We start from the raw sequence: 16505 nt of genomic DNA on the forward strand, positions 1-16505 counted from the left end.
TCCAGCACCGTGTCTGCCTGTGTGATGCCATGCTTCCTGCCATGCTGACAATACACTAAACCTCTGAAACTGTAAATGCTTTCCTTTATGAGTCTTGCCACATGGTGTCTCTTCACAGCAATAGAACATTGGCTAAGATGCATACTATGTTTATCTCTCTGGGTCTGGGTTTCCTCACTCAGAATGATTTTTTTTTCTAGTTATATCCATTTGCCTGAAAATTTCACGATGTCATTTTTTAAAGAGCTGAGTAACACTCCATTGTGTATATGTATCACATTTTTAAAAAATCCATTCTTCTGTTGAGGGATATCTTAGGTTGTTTCCAGTTTTCTGGCTATTATGAACAGGACAGCAATGAACATGGTTGAGTAAGTGTCCTTGTAGTAGTGTCCTTTGAATATATGACCAAGACTGGAATAAGGGAAACACTCATCCATTGCTGATGTGAGTGCAAACATGCACAGCCACTATGAAAATCAATATGGCTCAGAAAGTTGGGAATTGGTCTACCCCAAGATTTGGGCATATATCCATCTTATTTTTTTTTTTTAACATAGGGTTTCGTACAGGAACACATTTATTTGGCTAGGATAACTGGCCAGTTTATTCCAGGAATCCACCTTCCCCCTCCATCCTCCACTGCTGTGTTTACAAATGTGTACAACTAGGGATCTGAACTCAGGGCCTCGTGCTTATATAACAAGCAGTCATCAACCAAGTCATCTCCCAGCTTTCAGACTCTGTATATTTTAAGAACATAGTTTATTTCCGTATTTTTACCTTTATATGTTTTACATTTTTAGGATGCTGGGGATTGAACCCAGCATCTTGTGAATGCCAGGCAAGTGCTCTAGCCCTGAGCTACATTCTCAACACTAACACTATTTTTATCCAGCAGAAGTAAGCTTATCCGGGCAAAATATTAAGTTAAGCTCATTTACTTTGAAAATGAATTAAATGGTCCATGAATAAGCTATATGCTTCTATTTATAGGCCAAATATTTGTAATACATAAAATTAGGAGTGTGAAGGTTACTTATTAAGGACTTGTGGTTTCTACTTTAATACAATCACAGGATAATTCAAGTCATATACATTTATGTAACTTGGGTTAGTATGAAATATTTAATACCTAATGTAGCACAGGCAGCAGCCAATCATCAGGGACACAAGCTACTTCCCTGGGTGCTAGCTAGCATACCATTAACTCTCTGTTAGAATCAAAAAGTAACAATGTATTTGTTTTACTATTGTGCTTTCATGCTATTAAAGCATTGTTACATCATTTACAAAAAAGGACTAACTTGTAAATAATATCTTCTTAGAGTATTCTACATAAACAAACAAGCTGGTTTAACAAAGTATTTTCACACTTGCTGTTGACTGAAATGAACAGTCATAATTCTTATCCGATCACATAACAGTCAAGGTCAAAATTAGGCTGACTGTGGAGAAGCCTTAGAATGGCTGTTATCATTAGACTTGTTATTGCAGTTACTCTATGGCTTTGGTGCCAAGGATGTTTTGAATATAGAATATGTGATTAAAGCACATTGACTTGTAATTATCAGTTACAATTATACGCATAAAAATCAGTTTGAATCTCATCATTACAAATATGTGCGTTATTCAGAATGCAAGTGCTATATTATGTATGCATTGCATATATAATGTGCTCAATTATGTTATTGATATAGTTTGTATATGAAATGTTTGCCACAGGCTGGGATTAAATTCTTGGTCTCCAGCAAGTGAAGATATTTTGGGAGGTGGTGAAAAGTTCACAGGGTGGAGCCTACTTAGAGGAAGTAGCAGGCAAGCTTTTAAAGCTTATGTCTCAATCCCAGGGTCCCTTTTCCATCTTTGATCACTGTTAGCCACGAGGAAAAAAAAAACTTCCTTCATTTCATGCACCAACTATCATGACATTTGACTTGAGTTATGGGGACTACTAGGTATGGGCTGAAAACTGTGCAACAGTGAGCTAAGTAAATGTTTCTTCTTTTAATAATTTTTATGTCAAATATGTTTTAAAAAGCAACTAAAAGTCTGGCTAATACAGTTATATAATTTCTCTAATAAAATAAGTTTATGTTATATATATGATTTATAGCCAAATTATACATTATTGTTTATGCTTATTATATATATATAATTGCTATATGTTTATATGCATAAACAAGACTATGTAATTGTTTGCATGTATAAACAGTAATAAATAACTGTATAGCGTATTTAATAAGCACATTTTTATGTAATACAAACGCTCCTCTCCTTACAATGGGGATATATTCTGATAAGCCTATTGTGAGTTGAAAAGAATCTCATTTAAGTGAAAGTGCATTTCAACCTCAGCACTGCATAGCACAGTCAACTGCAGAGTAGCAGCATCACCTGGTGATGGTGCAGCCGACAAGAAGCTGAAGCTGAGAGCTGTGGCCAGCACTGTGAGAACATAGCATACTCTGCTAGCCAGGGAAAGGTCAAAACTCAAAAGTGGAAGTATGATATCTATTGAGTGTACACTACTTTGCCGCCGTTATAAAACTGAAAACTCATAGGCCAGCTTCAATAGAGACTTACCTTTTTGTGTCATTTGATTAAATACAATGTGTCACTGTACTTTATAAAAATAGAGACAGGGATGCACTGTGGCACAACCATGGGAGTCAGTGCCACACGTTCCAGAGTGTATTTTACTTAATGTCTAAGTCATCTCGGCCTTAGCATGGGGGGAGAATGGCATCCTTTCAGAATCTTTTGAGACTGAAATAAAGGAGTGCATACACAGTACCTACTGGGGTGGCTGGCAATGGCTGTGTACACAGTGTGACAGAGGAGGAGAGTGAGAGCAATGAACAGCAGCAATAAGTACACTATGAGAGTGGAGGGAGTCCCTGTCATGGTCCTAATTCCAGTGAGTGGTCACATTGAAATTCTCTAGAAAAATAATGAGTTTCAAAGGCAAACAATGGATTGAACGTGCTAAAAAAATTACTGAGTTTTATAATCTAGCATTGCTTTAGTTTTTTTTCAATAGGTCATGGTGGTAAGACTTAAGAGAATAAAAATGTTCTCTCTATCGGAGAGGGTAATTGTGGACACTTCAGTCTTGGTACATGTTTGTGATTGCATGGTTCTTAGTGAATACTCTGTGTGGCAGGAGAATACTGACTTAAAATTACTTTCCAGTTTTCAAGGGCTCACCTTATGGTTACACTTGAGACTAACAAGTGTAACCCAAAAGGATTGGTGTATAAACCATGCCAGAAAGTCAAAGCTTATCAAACAATATTTGCCTGAGACCCCCTTAGTTAGTATGGGATTCCTCATGTGACTGTGGCAGAGACACTCTGAACAACAGCGGGAAAGACACACTGCTCACTGTGACTCCTAAACACAGAAGTCAGTCAGCATTAGTGGGTTCACATCCAGACATTTAAGGCAGGACTACAGGAATCTTGTTGAGTACTTGAAACATAAATTGGGCATTAAACATACAGCATTTTCATTTCACCAAGGATTAATAGTTATAGGAAAAAAAGATGTTCATGACTAAGAACACTGGAAACTGAAAAAAAATGGTTTTGGCACCAGCAATAAAGCAAGGCACATTCACAGGAGAACTAGTAAATTAACAAAGGATTAAAACAGAAAAAAACTGATTAGGATGCAAAATAAGTAGGTAATATGAAGGAAAAGTAAAGATGCTTTTTGCACAAAAGGATCATACTATAGGTTTGTAATATGATATTCAAGAAGACTGGAAAATATTTCTGTGATAGAATGTAGGAGAATTTCTGACATGGGTTACCTGTAATATGACTTTAATGCAAGAAACTGTAGTGATTTCCCAAAGTCCCTCTGAGTCTTGTGATGCTCTTAGGTTCTTAGACAGTGTTCTTGAGCTCTTTGGTGGAGGTTATGTGTGGGATGTGAAATTATAAAGGATTTACAACAACATTTGAAGTGCTGCAGTGCTGTGGGATGGTCTGTATGTCAAATGTGTTGCTGATTGGTCAATAAATAAATCACTGATTGTCCCGTGGCCAGGCAGGAAGTATAGGCGGGACAAGGAGGAGAATAGAGCTGGGAAGTGGAAGGCTGAGTGAGGGAGACACTGCCAGCCGCCATGATGAGAAACAGCATGTAAAGATACTGGTAAGCCACGAGCCATGTGGCAAGGTATAGATTAATAGAAATGGATTCATTTAAGCTGTAAGAACAGTTAGCAAGAAGCCTGCCATGGCCATACAGTTTGTAAGCAATATAAGTCTCTGTGTTTACTTGGTCGGGTTTGAGCAGCTGTGGGACTGGCAGGTGAGAGAGATTCGTCCTGACTGTGGGCCAGCCAGGAAAACTCTAGCTACAAATGGCGTCCAACGTGGTGGCAAGAGTTTCCACCTAAACCTGAGAAAAAAGATTCTAAAATGGAGCTAAAAAACAGCTTCCTAATTGTCTCTCTCAAATGAGCAGCAGCTGCCAGTTTGAGCTACTGGCGGGTTCCTAGCGTGCGTGCATGCTCGACCTGCAATATGGCGGGAATGAGGCCTCTACACGTGGCACATTAAGCTGTGTGGTGAATTTAGCCTTTGCTAGTACAAAAAAAAAAAAGAGGTTTCTGGGCTACACACTGCTTTGATAGAAGCATAGACCCACTATTTCTGAGAGTTGATGGCTCCTAGAGCTGTCGGAAAACGTATCACCGCCATGTTGGGAAGCTGAAGTGGGCGGAGTCAACAGCACCAGCACAGTTTCAGGCTTAGAAGGCTGCAGTTCAAAGCAATAGGCTCAAGCTAATATAAAAAAAAGCCGTGTAAAGATGGCTACCACAAAGAGAATCTGGATTATGTTCTCTTTGATATTCGTAACTGAAGAAAAACATTTGATTACAAAAGCTGTTGAGTTATGCCAAAATGTATATTTTAAAGGTACCTTGACTTCAAAATTTGGATATAAGGATATGTTGCTTTGGAAAGGAGGCTCTGCTTTTGTTTCCACAGAAAGCCAGAGGCTATGGATTTGTTCAAGATTAAGATACATCAGGTTTGACCAGCCAAGACCACCTGAAAGGTCTCCGATGACACCATGGCCCAGATGATCCAACATCCAGAACCATTTCAAGGCAACTGGCTCAGACGATACACCCTCATGGACTACTCCATAATCCTAAAGTATTCTTTGTGTCCCCATAAGATACAGCGCCCCCCTCCAGCAGGAAGTAGTAAGAGAAGCTACGCCCAAATTCCCAAATATACCAAGCTGACTTTGGAGATGTGTAAAGGTTAAAACCTTCCTTTTTAAGAAAAGAAAAGGGGAAGTGCTGTGGGATGGTCTGTATGTCAAATGTGTTGCTGATTGGTCAATAAATAAATCACTGATTGTCCCGTGGCCAGGCAGGAAGTATAGGCGGGCAAGGAGGAGAACAGAGCTGGGAAGTGGAAGGCTAAGTCAGGGAGACACTGCCAGCCGCCATGATGAGAAACAGCATGTAAAGATACTGGTAAGCCACGAGCCATGTGGCAAGGTATAGATTAATAGAAATGGATTCATTTAAGCTGTAAGAACAGTTAGCAAGAAGCCTGCCACGGCCATACAGTTTGTAAGCAATATAAGTCTCTGTGTTTACTTGGTCGGGTTTGAGCAGCTGTGGGATTGGTGGGTGAGAGAGATTCATCCTGACTGTGGGCCAGGCAGGAAAACTAGCTACACTGCAGGGAATGGGCTGTGCTGTTCCAGTGAGCTACTGCAGTATAATCTCTGTAGATACTTCATGTTCACTTTGGAAGACGCAGGAAGCTGAAAACTCCACCCACACAATAATCTTTATGGAGCTGGTGAGTCTACAGATGCAGTTACAGAGAAGAGAAACTGCTTATCAGGTGGTACCACTTGTATGTGTCAACCAGCAAGGGTTTTGAGCTGAGTTTATCAGTCACAATGGGATATGAGCCTGGCCAAGTTGTTGCCTCCACAGTTTTCTGTATAACTGACTCCATATCTTAGGGGCTAGATTTCTAGTGTAATTTCAGTTTCCTAGCTCAGACAGTAAACAATTATGCTTTGGGATTGTCTTCTGCCAGTATAACTACAGACTACAAGTTATGACAGTCAAAGAAATGACCGTGGGAAATAATGGCATGTTAGCCTTTGTTGTTGTGGGAGGAAAGAGGATGAGCAAAGATGATACTTCAAAATCTTTCTTTTGACCTTGATTTAGGCTAGAATCCAGAAAAAAAAAAAACTGCTGCCACTGTGGGAATGTGAATCTTCATGATTTGGACCAACACAATTGCAATATGCCAAAGGAATAGTTTATGGTCTCCTGACAATATGGGTGCTCAAGACTCAGCCAACAGTGATAAGCTACCAACTAAGTTAAAATGTGTTCACAGATGTTGTCTTTTATTTATTGCACATGAATTATACATTTGGGAAAATATAGAACAGGAGTTGTTAACATTATTAGGCATTAAAGAGAAAAATGTTGGAAATTATTTTTTATAGATTAGTAACAATGTGATCCCAGTGAATCTTGCATTGAAACTGCCCACTTCAGATGGTGACTGCCCTTAAGGCCCATCTGTTTGGATCAGATGAAGAGGGTCTATTGAGATGAAGTGATTGGGATCCTGGGACTGTAACTACATCTGATGATGAAGACATTATCAGCTCTATTTACAAACACAGCTGTGACAGGGTTCTTTAGGGGAATAGAATCAAGAAAATGCATGCACATTCATGCATACATCCCATATGTGTGTTTGTGTATGTGTGTGTGATATGTATATATAATTGTATATGTGGACTCACTATACAGTATATTGTCTGGTAGACTGGAGACTGTATGCTCTGCTGCATGCTGAAGACCTAGAACTCTGGCAGCTGTTTAGTACCACAAACTGGAGGCCTCGGAACAAAGGGGACCAATGATGAGGCCCCAGTGGAAAGCTGAAGGCCTGAAAAAACCCCTGGATGATTCTGCACTGAGAAGCCAAAGACACTGGAATCTGATGCTCATGGGTAAGGGGTATAGTTATGGCTCTACTATACTTGCTTAGGAAGAAGGGAGTGTTTCTGCATTGGCTTACTTCCATTTTTCAGTTGTATTTCATCCATACTATACAGTCTGTTGGATGGTGCTGCACAAATTCAGGGTGGGTGTTTCTTTCTCAATTGTTGTTCCACACATCAGTCTCACTTAGAAGTGTGCCTTACTAATCCAGGTGTCTCTCAGTCCAGTCAATTTGATAATCAAGATTAAACATCACAGCAGTCTACTGGTAAGGTGGAATGTCTCCTGGATTAATGGATCAAAGAAACAGGTATAGCTATGTTGGTACCTGGAAAGTTTGCAGTCCTGAGCATGGTTAAAAGGAAATTTTGGGTTTGCAAGTTTCCTTATCAAATGGTGGCATATTGCAAATATATAAGAAGTCTTACATTTGCTTTTGTCTTTACTAAATCACATTGTTTCATACTGTTTTGTTGGAGAAATATGGTTTCCAATCTTTAGTGAAAAGTTATTCAGTTTAATTTTTCTCACTGTCACACCTTTACTAGTGGGAAAATAGGTAAGTCAGCATGCATTTTATCTGGGTTTTAGAATGAAGGACAGTGAGAGATGAAGGAAGAATGGTAATCTCAGTTAGGATGAATTGTCAGATGGAATCACAATGATACTGGATCTTACCTTTAATACTGTGAGGGAACAAATAAAGGAAAAAGAGAAGCATCACGAACAAGGATGGGATGGGAGGGGTGTGTTAGCATCAGATTGCTTTCTGGTTATCCCTGGATACTGATCTACACTGCTACGTCCCACAGCAAGAGTTACGCTTGATTAGAACAAATCAATTTTACAGGTAGTTCCAGTGTCCTACCTGGAACATTAAGAAATATGTTTATTGTGTGACTCCTGTAGATATCAGTATATGCAATTTCCAAATGAAGTATACCTTCGTGTGTCATGTATCACACATGATTTTATGCTTCGTAAGTATCACCAGGCCTCACCAACATATAACTTTGAATAAAATGGTTCTACAAGATTGTAGTAGATCTGAAAAATTCCTATTGTGTAGTGATATCATAGTCATTGTATCACTATGGTGCAATACACTATTAAAATGTTTAAGGAAAAACAAACAAACAAAAAAACTACTTTGTTACCAGCCATAAAAGTGTGTTTAGCATCTGGGCGGTGGTGGCACACGCCTTTAATCCCAGCACTGGGGAGGCAGAGCCAGGAGGATCTCTGTGAACTTGAGGCCAGCCTGGTCTACAAAGCGAGATCCAGGACAGGTACCACAACTACTCAGAGAAACCCTGTCTCAAAAAAAAACGAACAAACAAAAAAGGTGTGGCTAGCACATGAAATTACTTACAGTATAGCACACAAATTTGAGTGATCATAAATTATTATTAATAGCATAAAAATTTATATATTTTTGTGGTTTTACAGTGTACTTTTTCTACCCTGTCTGAAAACAAGCCAAACACACAAACCCAAAATAAGTCAAGAAAATAAAAAGGATCAACTAACAGGAAGGGGGTTGGGGTCTATTCTTCTTATACCCTCACCTCCTGATGAGCACACACAAGGCCCACCCCTGATTCTGTCTATGCACCTACCACCAAATCAGACTCTCCTCTCTTCTACCAGTTCTTATTTCTACTCCATGTCCTAAGGATCCATTAGTGAGATTAGATGTACTTTTTGAATGGTAAAGCTGGAAAGGTTTGCCAAATGTTTTGCAGACTATACACAGGTGTAACTTACCCACTGTCACCAAATGTAAGAGGCTATCTGCACCTGTCTTAGCTAAAATGAAAATATATATAGAAACAGCTAGGGAGCTAAAACATGCTGTTGTAAACAATATGTTACGTAACTTTTAAAAGTCATAGTTTAATGTAAAAGGAACAGTATACTAAAAAATTCAACGCCAATCTTCACATTGTTCTTTAGTTAAAGATATTTTGCAGTATCTAGAAAACAAAAGATTTTTAATTCCATAATATCTCTGTAGAAAATGACTGTGGGATGTAGTATGGCATTGTAGGTGTGTGTCTTTCCCTATTCGCTGGGTTTAGAATATGCTAGTGGCAAGATTTGTTAATATTTTATCTAATATTTAGTTTGAATATTTTATCTCCATGTGGAGACATGGATAAAACTGTTGATTGTAATGGAAATATGAAATGACTTTTATTTCTTGCTGGCACCTTGGCTTGATTTCTGGAAAGCAAGGATCTTAGTTAACTCTAAGTATTACTTTGAAAGGAAAGCCACTAAAAGGACTAATCTTTAAATTAACATATACATAAAAGATTATTTAAGCAAATGGATCCAGACAAGGTGAGTGAAACCAGATTCTCTAAGGAAGGAGATGAAATTATCAGAAATATGGCAAAAAATATAATGGTTACTTTTGTTTGGGTGTCATGGGATCTACACAGACAAAGAAAGTCCACACAATGCTTCTCAGAGTCTACAAGACAACCCAGGGCCTTAGGACAATTCTGGTTCTGGTTCTTGGGCATCACTGGACCTTGAGTGAGGAACTAGCTGGCAGAAATCACCTGACTTTACTTCGGTTTGTTTCACCCCCTTCTCCTCTCTTAGCTGTTTTGAAAACCGGACAGCCAACAGCAGGTCAGAGCAGATTGTGATCCTGGAAGAATAAGGGGAAGGACAGCTCCTGTAAAATGGTGCTGTGGGTGAGTTAACTAAGCAGAACCTGCTTTGTTCTTTCACTTATTAGCTTAAGATTGTTCGTAGCATACTGGAAATATGGTCATTGGTGACATGCATTGCTTGGGGTCTTTTGCAGTCTGGCATGCCTTTGTTGGGAAAGTGATACCCAAGAAGTTGGGATTTTCTACCTAAACTCTGAGTTTATTATTTTCAGTATGTTTTTTAGTACTTCAATAGCAAGATAAACCATCTATTGCACTGAAAGAAAAAAATAGGATGTAAACAAATAATTCAATAGCAATGAGATGATTTCTTTCTGGCTTACCAAATGATTTTTTTCCTTCATAATTAAATGGCTCCTTACTGCCCTCAAACATATGTGTACTCTCATGTGGCCTCTGTGAGGACACTGGGAGCATAGAGGCATCTTGACAAGCCCATCCCACTCACAGTCTTCTGCTGTAATGTTCTTTGCATTGCTTTATTTTGTAAACAATGTGCCTCATTGTAGGACCCACCCTGACTTTAAAGCTACAGTTCAGGGCTGACATGTGGTTTGTGTTTTCATTTCCTGAAGATCATTTGTTTTGAGGTTCTCATGCTGTTGACTTAATCAGAGGGCTTTTTCGAGACAACTTGACATGAGGTCTCTGGTAAACAAAGTGTCACTGAAACTTTTATTAAATTATTGTTAAGGTTTGGGGATGAGTTTGTTACTTTATTTTCATTTCCTCTGAGCATTTGAAAAATTCAATAATCAGATCTAAAGGAATCAAAACAAACAAAAATGTTTATAAGTTCCAACAGGTCAAGAAGAGTAACAAATTAGCATAGGCTAAGATGTGTCAGAAATATTTGTGAAGACATTAAGGCATGTGTATGTAATTTAACAGAACAGTAATTTTAGTATTGTGAAAGAATGGATTTAAATAATTATTTCTAGAGATGAAAATGGACCAAGTTTTTAGAAACTCATCACTGTAGTGTTCCTGTGAGGGGGTATTTGAAAAGGCTGCAAAACAGTGAAATCTTCCTGCTAATTATTGGGACATGAACCTAACATTTGGAGAACAGAAAATAAGAATTTACATTGCAAGGACCTCAAAGGCAGCATTTTCATCCCTTTCTTTGGCCAGAGCCAAAAATATCCTTGGCTTTATTCTGGTTAAATGTCAGGGATGCCAGGCAGGAGATGCAGTTTTTCTTCATCTCAGTCCTCCTGAAGGTGCATCCCTGCCCTGAAGCTACATGTGAGGGTGTGATCAAAAGTCCAGTCTAGACATTGAACAGCTTTAGAACTGAATTTCTGGATATTCATGGTAGAAATGTGTTCTATCTATTCTTCAACTTCAACTCATTTCCTAAATGATTTGAGCATCTCAACTTTTGGGGGTGAATGTTAGATAAACGCATGGGGATTGTAGTCTTGGAGGCCATTGAGAGTAGACCTTCACTGTGGTCTTTTAACTCTGCCTCTTTTTTCTCTGGTAGCACAAGAAAGGAAAACACCATAGCTGCTCCTCCTTAGACTTTAGATTAAAAGCATGCAATACCTCTGGCCCTGGGTGGGGACATGACACGCTGATGTGCACTAAAGATTGGAATATTACAAACAATTGTCTCTTCCTTTAAGAATTAATGTGACTGGGCCTTTCAGTTTCCTGGCTGGGAGTCTATCCTTCTTCCTCTGAATTTTAACTTAGAAAAGCATGGCTATTCTCTTTTTCTCCTCTCTGTCTTCATCCCCTTTCCCTCTCCTTCTTTCTCCATTCTTTTCCTTCCCTCCCTCCATTTATTTATTTATTTTTTTTTTTTTGGTTTTTCGAGACAGGGTTTCTCTGTGTAGCTTTGTGCCTCTCCTGGAACTCACTTGGTAGCCCAGGCTGGCCTCGAACTCACAGAGATCCGCCTGGCTCTGCCTCCCAAGTGCTGGGACCAAAGGCATGCGCCACCACTGCCCGGCACCATTTATTTTTTTCCTCTTTTTTTTTTCAGATACTGTCCTAAAACCGTGCAACTGTTAGCTGGCCGCTGACCTCCATTGCTGAACATGACAGCTCTCCTGGACCCTGGCCTTCTCTCTTCTCTTTTCCATCTCCTTAGTCACAGAAGTTGCTAAGGTTTACATCTCCCAAACTCCAGCTAAGTTGCCCTAGAGCTTTCTTCTGTGTCTGTTTCTGAATTCTTTTACTAACAAGACTGAGAACTCAGAAAAGAAAACCCTGGTTTCCTAGGTAACAGCTTCAGGTTTAAGTATTAATAAATGCTATTAGTTCTTCTGACAGTCCTCACACATTGAACTTGGCCTGTCTTCTCAAATACTGGTCCTCCCAAAAGACTACATGAGAGTTTCTATTGATCAATGTGAAGTTCATAATACTGTTAATGAGACAGCTCACAGTAAACTGAGGTCAAACTTATTTGACTAACAAACATTAAAAGGCATCTTCTGATTTAGAAACTCATAAGGACTGTAGGAAAAATGGAATACATTGTTCTTTTCTTCAATATTTTTACAATTAATTTAGGGGATTTGGATTGAGTACTTCACTGTAATCCAAAGAGACTACACTATATTTTACCAGGAAGGAATAAATGAAAGTCTAGGGATGTTACAAGATGACTGATGGTGGCTTTTCTGTTTAGGAAGAGTCTACATTGGGTATGTAATTCCAGTACTCAGGAGGCAGAGGCAGGAGAAGTGTTGCAGGTTCAAGGCCAGCCTGGTCTACATGACAAGATTGAGGCCAGTCACAACTATGAAGTGAGACTTTCTCTCAAAAAATAAAAATAAAAAATGAAAAATCAAACCAAACAAAAATCCAAACAAAAGAATGTGCCATTAATGATGGGGTCTTAAAGGACTCCTAGACATGTCAGTTTGACCAATATCATTTTCTGACCTGAACACACAGACATTAATAAGGACAGCAGGTCTAAAATATGATTGCTTATTAAAATGGCTCTCTGGCATCAAATGATGTTCCCTTCACCTTTTACCTTTTTTCCTTTGCAGTGCTAAGGGTTGAACCCAGGGCTTTGTGCCAACAGCCTACAACTGAACTATATCCCTTGCCCTAAACTGAGTTCATTTTAATACCAGATATAGGTTAAAAACTATTGTATGTATAAACTTCCAGGTCAGCATATTCAATATGGTTCATATTTTGGAACAATTTATATATATTCCTGTATAGCTAAAGAACTTTAGAGATTTTGTTTTCATACTAAAATTTAGAAAGACATTAAATTTTAAGACTTTTAATAAAGTATATACAATTCATTGGTGTTCCTGTAAACTTTGGAAGATTTAAAATTTTTCCTTCTTGGTATTTTTTTTTTCAAGAGAAGAAGCTGTAATTTTAATTCTTCCTTGAAGGAAACTTTGAAAAGGAGTCAGTCCATATCTCTGACTTGCCAAAATTATGTATGGAGTCTTTCCTCATTGGTTTTAGATTTTGGTATTATTTTAAACAAGCCAATTACAGTATGCTTGCACATTGTTATTATATAATGAAATTAGAAGGAAAATACTACAGTTATTTCAATGTGGTAAGATTATAATTGACATGTTAATTTTCCCTTATATTTCAAATTTTTAATAATGTGATTATATTTTGCACTGATTAGTGTCAATTAAAGACTAAACAAAAATTTACCTAAAATATGTTATCATACATTAAGATATATGTCCATTTCAAGAAAATTGAGATTGAACTTACAGTGCATTTCAAGACTATTGTAAGAGTAAGATTACAATTGGGTATTTATTATTTATAAGACATAAGTCAATGGAAAAATAATGGAAGCATATAACATACAAGCAATTAATGAATTAATGATGGCCACCTATGAGCAGACTTCAATTTTTCTAAGTAAGATTTGCATTCACGGAATTGGAGAGATAGCCCAGTAGTTAGGAGAACTGGCTATTCTTGCAGAGTATCAAGGCTCAACTCTCTACATGCACATGGTGGCTCACAACTGTCTACACTTCAAGTTCCAGGAGATCCAACACCCTCTTCTGGCCTCAGTAAGTTATAGGCATGCAAATGTGCGCTGACACCTGTGCAGGCAAAATATCCATACACATAAACAAGGTAATTTAAAAATTGCCAGGCAGTGGTGGCACAGACCCTTAATCCCAGCACTTGGTAGGAGAGGCAGGCGGATCTCTGAGTTCATGGGCAGCCTGATCTACATAGTGAGTTCCAGGAAAGCCAGGGCTACACAGAGAAACCCTGTCTTGAAAAACAAAACAAAACAAAAAACAAAAAAAAATGCATTTACTTTAAAAACCATAATAAACATGAAAACATTTGTTTCATAAACATCTGTTCAAAGAGTCAATATGTTTATTTTTTCTTAAAAGTGAGTGGTAAAACTGAGAGTTGTAAAATTATCAGATGCCACCTGTATATTGAGAAATGTTCATCATGCACTTGTTCCTCAGCTCCCTGTCATGAGTAATAGAAGTTTAACAATTGTGATTTTTAAAAGTTATATCTATAACATAAATCTTATATAAGTACTCCTAGAATCAGCTTGCTCATTTGTAAAATAGTAACAACAAAACATTTTTCTTGCCTTTAGTAGAAGAAACTGCTGTAAAATTTGTGTCGAAGAAAGCCTGTGCCTTTGATTAAGAGAGTACTTAGAAGTGTTGAGGGTTGCTTGACAAGGGTACGGACGAGAGACAAGAAACTAGTAGATACTAGGGTGCTTTTTTTCATGCAAGCGAGGTTGGCCTCAGGAGAAAGTGACCTAGTGCTTCATGTTGGGTCATAATGGTCCTGGCTCTAGAGACAGCATTCTAAACATTGAGTAATTGTGTTTTTGATTTTGTAGTTTGTAAGAAAAGTCCAGTAGGCTGATGGAACAGAAGCTGGTGGCTTCTATCACCCCAGGTAGGTTCTTGGCTGCTAGTTCCTCTCCTACTATCAACTCCCATCTGATGATCTAACCACTTTTGGGCTGGTGCGTTCTGTGTCCTCCACTCTTGGCAGATGGTCAGAGCTTAATCACAAGAGAGGGTCTTGCTGATCCTGTCCTATGTTTGAGCATGCTCGTGCGCGCGCGCACACAAACACACACACACACACAGACACACACACCCACCCACCCCACACACACACACACACACACACACACACACACACACACACGCGCGCGCGCACACACACACACACACGGGGTGGGGGCGGCGTGGGGAAAGACAGACAGACAGACAGGCAGACAGACAGACAGAATAGGAAGTAAATTATGTGTCATCAAAATAGAAAATGATTTGGAAGAAATTTTTGGTAAGGCCAGATAATCTTAGCGGAAACTGGAGAATTCTTCCATCTTGCTGGTCTTCCCTTGTTGGCAGTTCAGGAGGCCATCTGAAAGAGCAATCTGAGCATCTGCACACAATGTGGCCGCAGATGTAAAGGGCAAGCCTGGGGCGTGTCACAGCTAGAAGGCTGCTTAGAGTTCTAAGCTCTACCATGCCTTTCTCCGTTGGTTCTGTGCTGTGTCACAGAGAAAGAGATGGGGAGGGAGAGAGCCTGTGAACAGTTAAAGGCTGCTGCCAGAAGAAGGAAGAGAGAAATCTCAGCCTCTGGAAAGGGAAAATATCCTGCTTTGTTTATGTAGTCAAAACACCAGTTTAAGTAAAAGGAGTTTCCACAGCTTGTTAAGAAAAATTTTCCAGAAAATTAAGCCTTTATTCTCTCTTATCTCATTTTTACCTTTGCTGCTAACCCAAGAGCAATAAAACTCAGAAATCTTATAAAGTATTATGGCCTGTAAAATAGCTCATGAATGTAATATGTTTGGTCTGGGGAAATCTATTTTTATCCATTACATGGAACATGGAGTACACTGCACTTTCTTCCAAGTAACTTTTGGAAGCTAGCTGGCGAAACAATTCATCACAGCTAGCAGCTCCTTTCTGGAGATCGGTACTGTTGTGACATGGAGAGCACTAGAAACACATGGTCTCCCTGTCTCCTGCTTTGCGCCTTCTTCGAAAGTGTTTATATTTGCTTGTGATAAAATGCATTAAGTTTCATAATCCTGAACAACCTTCTGGTACACAGATTCCCTTTGAAACAGTGCAACTGGGAAAACAGAATTTTTTTTTTCTTTTTTTCCCCATAAAAAGTCTGCGGGGGGGTGGGGGGGGTGGGAGGGTGGGGGGCTTTCTTAGGTAGCTGTGCATTTTGTACAAGCCAGGTGCCAAGTTTGAATTTTTAAATGTTCAAATTCCAAAGCAACTGTTAAGATAAATCATCTTTATGATGAATATCTTCCTCTCCCAAATAGGTCATATTCATTGTGAATGAGTGTCGGCTTATCTATGACTTAACCCCAATTGTGAGAGCAAAGTCAGGGCTCATTTCACCCCACAATGTCATTTCTAGAATGTTCAGTGACCTTAGTGGTTATGATGGTGTTTCAGGTGCATGAGAGGGCTCAACTGAAGGGGCTTTGTTATCACAAGACAACCATAAAGAGCACCTTCTCTTCATACAGAGATAAGTCTTATGAGCATTGTTACAACCAATTACTTCCTCTACATCCAGAATCAGTGATATAACTCTCTCCTGAGCAATTGCACATTTAAGTCAATAAAGAGAAGGAAATTATTTTAGGTATATTAAAATCAATTTTCACTAGATCTAGCATGCTAGCTGGACAAGCTTTATATTTTGACTTGTTATGTGCATTATCATTTTCTTTATACTTTTGAAGACAAGCACTTACAGTATAGGGTGACCTTGAACTCATGACAATCCTCCTCCCTCAACCTGCTAAG

The 16505-nt window shown here is 38.8% G+C and overlaps 1 long non-coding RNA gene across 3 annotated transcripts in view; it reads left to right on the forward strand.

Moving 5' to 3' along the window:
- LOC128102084 (uncharacterized) overlaps positions 1-16225 on the forward strand; it is a 67996-nt gene extending 51771 nt beyond the window's left edge. For all 3 annotated transcript variants that reach the window (XR_008215316.1, XR_008215315.1, XR_008215314.1), the window contains 4 exons: positions 6839-7026; positions 9632-9726; positions 11699-14610; positions 16149-16225. This is a non-coding gene — a long non-coding RNA (uncharacterized LOC128102084). The remainder of the gene's footprint in view (positions 1-6838; positions 7027-9631; positions 9727-11698; positions 14611-16148) is intronic.
- Positions 16226-16505: the final 280 nt, after the last annotated feature.

This window comes from Peromyscus californicus, unplaced genomic scaffold (assembly GCF_007827085.1).
Source record: "Peromyscus californicus insignis strain IS unplaced genomic scaffold, ASM782708v3 Scaffold_7__1_contigs__length_154581171, whole genome shotgun sequence".
Classification (NCBI taxonomy): Eukaryota; Metazoa; Chordata; class Mammalia; order Rodentia; family Cricetidae; genus Peromyscus; species Peromyscus californicus.